Consider the following 9,463-nt stretch of genomic DNA (forward strand, 5'->3'; position numbering starts at 1 on the left):
GTTTTCTTTCAAATTTTTTTGTTCTGTTTCAACTTCCGTTGTTTTCATTCAAATTTTGTTGTTTTCATTCTAATCCAGTTCTTTTCATTCAAATTCTATTGTCCTCTTTCAATTTCCGTGGTTTTCATTATAATTCTGTTGTTTTTGTTCGAAATCTGTTGTTTTCCTTCTAATCCAGTTCTTTTCATTGAAATTCTGTTCTCTTTGTTCTAATTCTGTTGTTTTCTTTCAAATTCTGTTGTTCTCTTTACACTTCCGTTGTTTTCATTCAAATTTTGTTGTTTTCTTTCAACTTCCGGTGTTTTTATTCAAATCCCATTCTTGTCATTCTAATTATGTTGTTCTCTTTCAAGTTCTGGGCCCTGTTTCAGGAAGCCGGTTTAGTGGAAAAACTGAGTAAGTATACCCTGAGTTAACGAAAACTCTGGGTTTTCGGTTTCACAAAGCGAGTTCAGATGAAGCCTCAGTGAGTCACTATGACGACACACGCCGTGAAGCTAACCTGCCCCCTAGCAGGTTTACTACAACTAACCCTGACTGTCTCCGCCCCTTTGTCGGAAACCTGACTGTAGGAAGTGTCGGACATGGCGTGCCACTTCCTTGAAGAGCCAGTAGATCGTGAAGCCCAAATTCTCCGCAGAGCTCTCCGCCGGGAGAGAGTGATTAGAGCGCGTTTGGACATCTTATCATTTCCTGATGATTTTCTGTGCGAACGTTACCGTTTCTCAGCACAATCTATAATTTATTTGGATAACATCCTCAGGCCATATATTACGCATGTGACACATCGCGGACATTCTCTCAGTTCTGTACATATTATTTGTATTGCACTTCGGTTTTTTGCAAACGGGAGCTTTCTGTATAATATTGGTGACGCTGAGCACGTTTCCAAGGCTACCGTCTGTCGGGCAGTCAGGAATGTTACAGTTGCACTGAAACGTCTCCTGTACACGTTTGTGGTGTTCCCCGGTCATAGACCCACAAGATTCATCAAAGAGGGATGCCACAAAATTGCAGGTATCAGGATGACCAAAACTTAATTTATGATGTGGTGATACTTGGACTACTACTTAAATTTTACATTTATTTTCAGGGTTCCCAGGCGTGATTGGCTGTATAGATGGCACTCACATTCCAGTCATTGCTCCTTTAGTAAATGAAGGAGACTATGTGAACAGGAAGTCTTTCCACAGCATTAATGTACAGGTACATAGTTCCCTGTAGCATTTCAAACTAACAAATTATTTTATCATAGTAATGGATGCTAATTTGTGTTCTCTGCACTGTGAAGATCATATATGATGCTGCCAACATTATCACAAATGTGGAAGCCAAGTGGCCAGGCTCTGTCCATGACTCACAAATATTCCGTGAATGTACACTGAGCACAAAATTTGGACATGGTGAGTTGAGAATACTTTAAAATATATAAAGACCAATTGCTTCAGGGACATTTGAACTGAAGTGTATCCTTCTGTCTTAGGAGAGTTCACTGGCTACTTGCTTGGTGATAGGGGGTATCCATGTTTACCCTATTTGCTTACCCCTTACCCTGACCCTGAACCGGGCCCACAGCAGCGATATAATCTGGCTAATTGCAGGACAAGAGCCAGAATTGAAATGACTATCGGAATGCTTAAGGCCCGGTTCCAGTGCCTGCAAAGACTCAGGGTCACCCCAGAAAGGGCATGTGACATTATTGTGGCATGTGTGATTCTTCACAACATTGCCACAATTAGAGGAGAACACTGTCCTTCTGAACCAAACATCAGCAGTGATCCAAACCATGAACATCCTGACCCTCCCACGGACATACAAGATGGAAGAGCAGTCAGAGACACCATATGTCACAATCATTTCCTTTGACCCATCACCTCAACATGTTGAAAGAAGAATAAACAGATTTTTTGTTCAACTGGCTTTATTGGTCGCCTGTATTTCCTGTACACAAAGTATTAAAAGATGTAAACCTCATAAAGTGTCTCTGTTGCTTCCTCCTCTGTAACAGCTGTCAATGTTTCTTCATTATTTTCCTGTAGTAAAGAAATAAACAACATTGCTGTTCTACTGTAAACTCATAATCTGTGGAGTATTACTCACAACTGCATGTTGGTCTGGCTCAACAGGAGGCTGCACCAGATGCAGTACACCACCACCATCAACTGATAGAATATGAGGTTTATACAGGTCACTTATAACTTACAAGGGACCAAATGGCAATTAACAAACATACCAATCACCTTACACTTCATTGTCATTATGCTCTCAAAGACAACCAAGGCTGAGGGAAGGCAAAATCAGTAGGAACATAACTTCACTACAAAATAATCCATTATGGTAAAGAGTTTATCAAATGAATGTGTCGCACTGCAAAGGTGACTGTGAAGAAAGGATGTATGCACATCATGTATTATTTTGAATTTACCCCTTATGTAGGCACTTGTGTCTTGCGGGGTTATTGCCTCAGAGGATGTCCCCGCAGAGATGCCTTCGGCCACAGGGCGCCCACTGTTTTGGCTGAGGGCCAACTGCTCAGCCTCTGTGAGTGGTGGTGGTGGAGGACCCCCACCTGTTTCTCGGGCCTCCGCTTTTTTTCTGTTGGCTATAACGGGTCACATTTGAGCATACAGAGTAAGCAAATATGTACTTGTAATGTGCTCAGATAATTTCAATAAGTGCTTACAGAAAGAAAATTAATGTAGCCTCTAACTGCAATTGATTTACATGGGACAAACAGACCAAGCACTATGGCTCATAATACAATTACACCTTACCTGTTTGGACTATATTTTTATATTTCATTTTTACTTGCTGCCAGGAACGTTTGGGGCCTGTTGGGTTGCACCTGCGCTCACATCACATCACAAAATAAAATGTATAAAATAACAAATAAAATAACATATGATAAAATAACGTGTTAAATGGGTGGAAATCCCTAGATCAATGTTTATATTAACACTCACGCATTGACTCTGTCGGCTATGTTTTGCCATGCATGCTCCCTTTCTTTTGCAGCTGTGGCTGTGTTACTTTTTTCCGCGGAATTTGCATGTTATCGGCATATGCTGCCATCAGAATTTCGGCCTCAAGCCCTGGGCCTCAAGCCCTGGGCCCTGTTTCAGGAAGCCGGTTTGGAAAACTCAGAGTGAAAAACGACACTCACGGTTGAGTAACCCCGAACTGTCCAACTCGGAATATTCGGTTTCAGAAAGGCTGATAACAATTAGTTCAGTCAACGCGGAGTTGCTTTAACCCCAAGTGAAGCGCGCGGACGAGGATACATAAAGCCCTGATAAGCGGAGCACAGATTAAGCGAGTCACCATGGAGACGGAGGGAAAGAAGGCGCGGTCAATGTATTTCACAGCGCTTGAGGCCGAAATTCTGATGGCAGCATATGCCGATAACATGCAAATTCCGCGGAAAAAAGTAACACAGCCACAGCTGCAAAAGAAAGGGAGCATGCATGGCAAAACATAGCCGACAGAGTCAATGCGTGAGTGTTAATATAAACATTGATCGAGGGATTTCCACCCATTTAACACGTTATTTTATCATATGTTATTTTATTTGTTATTTTATACATTTGATTTTGTGATGTGATGTGAGCGCAGGTGCAACCCAACAGGCCCCAAACGTGCCTGGCAGCAAGTAAAAATGAAATATAAAAATATAGTCCAAACAGGTAAGGTGTAATTGTATTATGAGCCATAGTGCTTGGTCTGTTTGTCCCATGTAAATCAATTGCAGTTAGAGGCTACATTAATTTTCCTTCTGTAAGCACTTATTGAAATTATCTGAGCACATTACAAGTACATATTTGCTTACTCTGTATGCTCAAATGTGGCCCGTTATAGCCAACAGAAAAAAAGCGGAGGCCCGAAAAACAGGTGGGGGTCCTCCACCACCACCACTCACAGAGGCTGAGCAGTTGGCCCTCAGCCAAAACAGTGGGCGCCCTGTGGCCGAAGGCATCTCTGCGGGGACATCCTCTGAGTCAATAACCCCGCAAGACACAAGTGCCTACATAAGGGGTAAATTCAAAATAATACATGATGTGCATACATCCTTTCTTCACAGTCACCTTTGCAGTGCTGCTCATTCATTTGATAAACTCTTTACCATAATGGATTATTTTGTAGTGAAGTTATTTTCCTACTGATTTTGCCTTGCCTCAGTCTTGGTTGTCTTTGAGAGCATAATGACAATGAAGTGTAAGGTGATTGGTATGTTTGTTAATTGCCATTTGGTCCCTTGTAAGTTATAAGTGACCTGTATAAACCTCATATTCTATCAGTTGATGGTGATGGTGTACTGCATCTGGTGCAGCCTCCTGTTGAGCCAGACCAACATGCAGTTATGAGTACTCTTAATACTCCACAGATTATATGAGTTTACAGTAGAACAGCAATGTTGTTTATTTCTTTACTACAGGAAAATAATGAAGAAACATTGACAGCTGTTACAGAGGAGGAAGCAACAGAGACACTTTATGAGGTTTACATCTTTTAATACTTTGTGTACAGGAAATACAGGTGACCAATAAAGCCAGTTGAACAAAAAATCTGTTTATTCTTCTTTCAACATGTTGAGGTGATGGGTCAAAAGAAATGATTGTGACATATGGTGTCTCTGACTGCGCTTCCATCTTGTATGTCCGTGGGAGGGTCAGGATGTTCATGGTTTGGATCACTGCTGATGTTTGGTTCAGAAGGACAGTGTTCTCCTCTAATTGTGGCAATGTTGTGAAGAATCACACATGCCACAATAATGTCACATGCCCTTTCTGGGGTGACCCTGAGTCTTTGAAGGCACTGGAACCGGGCTTTAAGCATTCCGATAGTCATTTCAATTCTGGCTCTTGTCCTGCAATTAGCCAGATTATATCGCTGCTGTGGGCCCGGTTCAGGGTCAGGGTAAGGGGTAAGCAAATAGGGTAAACATGGATACCCCCTATCACCAAGCAAGTAGCCAGTGAACTCTCCTAAGACAGAAGGATACACTTCAGTTCAAATGTCCCTGAAGCAATTGGTCTTTATATATTTTAAAGTATTCTCAACTCACCATGTCCAAATTTTGTGCTCAGTGTACATTCACGGAATATTTGTGAGTCATGGACAGAGCCTGGCCACTTGGCTTCCACATTTGTGATAATGTTGGCAGCATCACATATGATCTTCACAGTGCAGAGAACACAAATTAGCATCCATTACTATAATGAAATAATTTGTTAGTTTGACATGCTACAGGGAACTATGTACCTGTACATTAATGCTGTGGAAAGACTTCCTGTTCACATAGTCTCCTTCATTTACTGAAGGAGCAATGATTGGAATGTGAGTGCCATCTGTACAGCCAATCACGCCTGGGAACCCTGAAAATAAATGTGCAATTTAAGTAGTAGTCCAAGTATCACCACATCATGAATTAAGTTTTGGTCATCCTGATACCTGCAATTTTGTGGCATCCCTCTTTGATAAATCTTGTGGGTCTATGACCGGGGAACACCACAAACGAGTACAGGAGACGTTTCAGTGCAACTGTAACATTCCTGACTGCCCGACAGACGGTAGCCTTGGAAACGTGCTCAGCGTCACCAATATTATACAGAAAGCTCCCGTTTGCAAGAAACCGAAGTGCAATACAAATAATATGCAATGAACTGAGAGCATGTCCGCGATGTGTCACATGCGTAATATATGGCCTGAGGATGTTATCCAAATAACTTATAGATTGTGCTGAGAAACGGTAACGTTCGCACAGAAAATCATCAGGAAATGATAAAATGTCCAAACGCGCTCTGATCACTCTCTCCCGGCGGAGAGCTCTGCGGAGAATTTGGGCTTCACGATCTACTGGCTCTTCAAGGAAGTGGCACGCCATGTCCGACACTTCCTACTGTCAGGTTTCCGACAAAGGGGCGGAGACAGTCAGGGTTAGTTGTAGTAAACCTGCTAGGGGGCAGGTTAGCTTCACGGAGTGTGTCGTCATAGTGACTCACTCAGGCTGCAGCTGAACTCGCTTTGTGAAACCGAAAACCCGGAGTTTTCGTTAACTCAGGGTATACTTACTCAGTTTTTCCACTAAACCGGCTTCCTGAAACAGGGCCCTGTTCTCTTTTTTCTAATACTGTTTTTCCTTCTAATTCAGTTCTTTTCATTTTAATTCAGTTCTTTTCATTCTTTGTCACGGGTCACTGTCCGTTGGACCCAGTATGTTGAGTTTCATGTTTTTGTTATTCCATATTTAAGGTTATTATGTTTTGGTTTTAGTTTGCATCAGGGATTGTGTTCTTGTTCTCTTGTTGTGTTTATGATGTTTATTATTTGAGTTTCATGTTTAAGGATTTGTTCTCGTTTGTATCTCACGTTTAGTTTAGTTCAGGTTCCATGTGTCATTCTGTCTGTCTCTCAGTGTCAGGTCTGCGTCTTGGTGTGGTGTTCTCATTTCCTGTTTTATTGTGAAGGTCTGCGTCTCATGTGAGTGTGTTCAGTTTTACCTCTGTCTCGTCTTGTTGATCATTCCCAGCTGTGTCCACCACCTGTGTGTAATTCCCCTGTGTTTTTCTAGGTGTATTTAAGTCATGTCCTCCGTTATTGTAGGGCTGGTCCGTCTGTGTATTCCACCCTGCCTCATCTGCGTTTCTACCATGTCTCACCCGTGTGTTCTCCCTGCTGTCCGCCGTTAGTCTCTTCTGGTCGTTCTCGTTAAGGTTTGTTCTCTGTAGTTTAGTTGATCCCAGTATAGTTTAGTTCTAGCTCCTGTTGTCATTTGTATTTACTTTCATGTTTAATAAACCACCTTTACACCTTCACGACTGCCTGCATTTGGATCCTCCTTCATTTCCTCCACACGGCTCACCTCACTCGCCGTGACATTCTTATTCTTTTGTTTTCATTCAAATTCCTGTATTTTCATTCAAATTCCGTTCTTGTCATTCTAATTCTGTTGGTTTTTGTTCGAAATCCGATGTTTTTCTTCTAATCCAGTTCTTTTCATTTAAATTTTGTTCTTTTCATTCTAATTCTGTTCTTTTCATTCTAATTCTGTTCTTTTCATTCTAATTCAGTTCTTGTCATTCTAATTCAGTTCTTTTCATTCTGATTCTGTTTTCATTCTATCCATCCATCCGCTTTATCCAAGGCCGGGTCGCGGGGGCAGCAGCCTAAGCAGAGAGGGCCAGACCTCCCTCTCCCCAGCCACCTCCTCCAGCTTATCCGGGGGAACACCAAGGTGTTCCCAGGCCAGTCGAGAGATATAATCTCTCCAGCGTGTCCTGGGTCTGCCCCGGGGCCTCCTCCCGGTGGGACATGCCCGGAACACCTCACCCAGGAGTCAAAGGAGCTTGCAAAGAAAAGCGTCTGGACTTCTTCTCACCCAGGAGGCATCTTTGTCAGATGCCCGAACCACCTCAGCTGGCTCCTTTCGATGTGGAGCAGCAGCGGCTCTACTCTGAGCCCCTCCCGGATGGCCGAACTTCTCACCCTATCTCTAAGGGAGAGGCCAGCCACCCTTCGGAGGAACCTCATTTCTGCCGCTTGTATCCGCGATCTCATTCTTTCGGTCACTACCCACAGCTCGTGGCCATAGGTGAGGGTAGGGACGTAGATCGACCGGTAAATTGAGAGCTTTGCTTTTACACTCAGCTCCCTCTTCACCACGACGGACCGGTGCAGCGTCTGCATTACTGCAGCTGCAGCCCCAATCCGTCTGTCGATCTCTGGCTCCCTTCTCCCATCACTCGCGAACAAGACCCCGAGATACTTGAACTCCTCCACTTGGGGCAGGAACTCATCCCTGACCCGGAGTGGGCACTCCACCCTTTTCCGGCTGAGAACCATGGCCTCAGATTTGGAGGTGCTGATCCTCATTCCCGCTGCTTCACACTCGGCTGCGAACCATTCCAGTGCGAGCTGGAGACCCGATGAAGCCAACAGAACCACATCATCTGCAAAAAGCAGAGATGAGATTCTGAGGCCACCAAAGTGAAAGCCCACTCCGCCACTTGGCTGCGCCTAGAAATCCTGTCCATAAAAATTATGAACAGAACCGGTGACAAAGGGCAGCCCTGGCGGAGCCCATCACCCACTGGGAACAAGTCCGACTTATTGCCGGCAATGCGAACCAAACCGTCAGGCGTCTCAGGAGGGGAAAGCGGTGCTCTACCTGCACTGTGTATAGTGTTGGCGGAGCACTGCTGACGTCGACTGAGAAAATTGTCAGGCGGTGGAAGGAATACTTCGAGGACCTCCTTAATCCCACTGACATGTCTTCCGAGGAGGAGCAAGAGTCTGGGGATGAGGGGAATGACCCGCCAATTTCTGGGGGCAAGGTCACTGAGGCAGTTAAACAACTCCTTGGTGGCAGATCCCCTGGTGTTGATGAGGTCCGCCCCGAGTTCCTGAAGGCCCTGGACGTTGTAGGGCTGTCCTGGTTGACACGCCTCTACAATGTTGCGTGGAGATCAGGGGCAGTACCCCTGGACTGGCAGACTGGGGTGGTGGTCCCCATCTTTAAGAAGGGAGACCGGAGGGTGTGTTCCAACTACAGGGGGATCACACTCCTCAGCCTCCCTGGGAAAGTCTATGCCAGGTTGCTGGAAAGGAGAGTTCGTCCGCTAGTCGAACCTCGGATACAGGAGGAACAATGCGGTTTTCGTCCTGGTCGCGGAACACTGCACCAGCTCTTTATCCTCTCAAGGATACTTGAGGGTGCGTGGTAGTTTGCCCAACCAGTGTACATGTGTTTTGTGGACTTGGAGAAGGCATTCGACCATGTCCGAAAGTCTTTTTCCATGGTCTCTCCGAACTCCTCCCACACCCGAGTTTTTGCTTCAGCCACTGCCCGAGCTGCATTCTGCTTGGCCTGTCGATACCTGTCGGCTGCCTCCGGAGTCCCACAGGCTAACCAAGCCTGATAGGACTCCTTCTTCAGCCTGGTGGCTCCCTTCACCTCTGGTGTCCACCATTTGGTTCGGGGATTACCATCACGGCAGGCACCAACCACCTTGCGGCCGCAGCTCAATGCAGCAGCTTCGGCAATTGAACACTGAACATGGTCCATTTGGACTCAATGTCCCCAGTCTCCCTCGGAATGCTGTTGAAGCTCTGCCGGAGGTGTGCGTTGAAGATCTCGCGGACTGGGGCTGCTAGACGTTCCCAGCACACCCTCACTACGCGTTTAGGTGCACCGGGTCTGTCCAGCGTCCTCCCCCGCCATGTCTCCACTCTGATTCTGTTGTTTTCATTCAAATTCCATTCTTATCATTCTAATTCAGTTCTTTTCATTCAAATTCCGTTCTTGTCATTCAAATTTAGTTGTTTTCTTTCAACTTTCGGTGTTTTCATTCAAATTCCATTCTTGGCATTCTAATTCTGTGGTTTTTGTTCAAAATCTGTTGTTTTCCTTCTAATCCAGTTCTTTTCCTTCAAATTATGTTGTTCTGTTTTAACTTCCGTTGTTTTC

At 44.8% G+C, this 9,463-nt stretch overlaps 1 long non-coding RNA gene across 1 annotated transcript; it reads left to right on the plus strand.

The window, feature by feature from the left end:
* The first annotated feature begins 388 nt into the window (after positions 1–388).
* On the plus strand, positions 389–2,007 carry LOC147313906 (uncharacterized). Its single transcript, XR_015124821.1, has 3 exons — positions 389–1,206; positions 1,292–1,403; positions 1,484–2,007. It is a non-coding gene; the product is annotated as an uncharacterized LOC147313906 (long non-coding RNA).
* The last annotated feature ends 7,456 nt before the right edge of the window (positions 2,008–9,463 follow it).

Source organism: Aulonocara sp. 'chitande type north' Nkhata Bay, linkage group LG14, assembly GCF_057382095.1.
Source record: "Aulonocara sp. 'chitande type north' Nkhata Bay isolate Kocher_YH1m ecotype deep benthic linkage group LG14, A_spYH_male_GT1.1, whole genome shotgun sequence".
In the NCBI taxonomy this organism is placed as follows: Eukaryota; Metazoa; Chordata; class Actinopteri; order Cichliformes; family Cichlidae; genus Aulonocara; species Aulonocara sp. 'chitande type north' Nkhata Bay.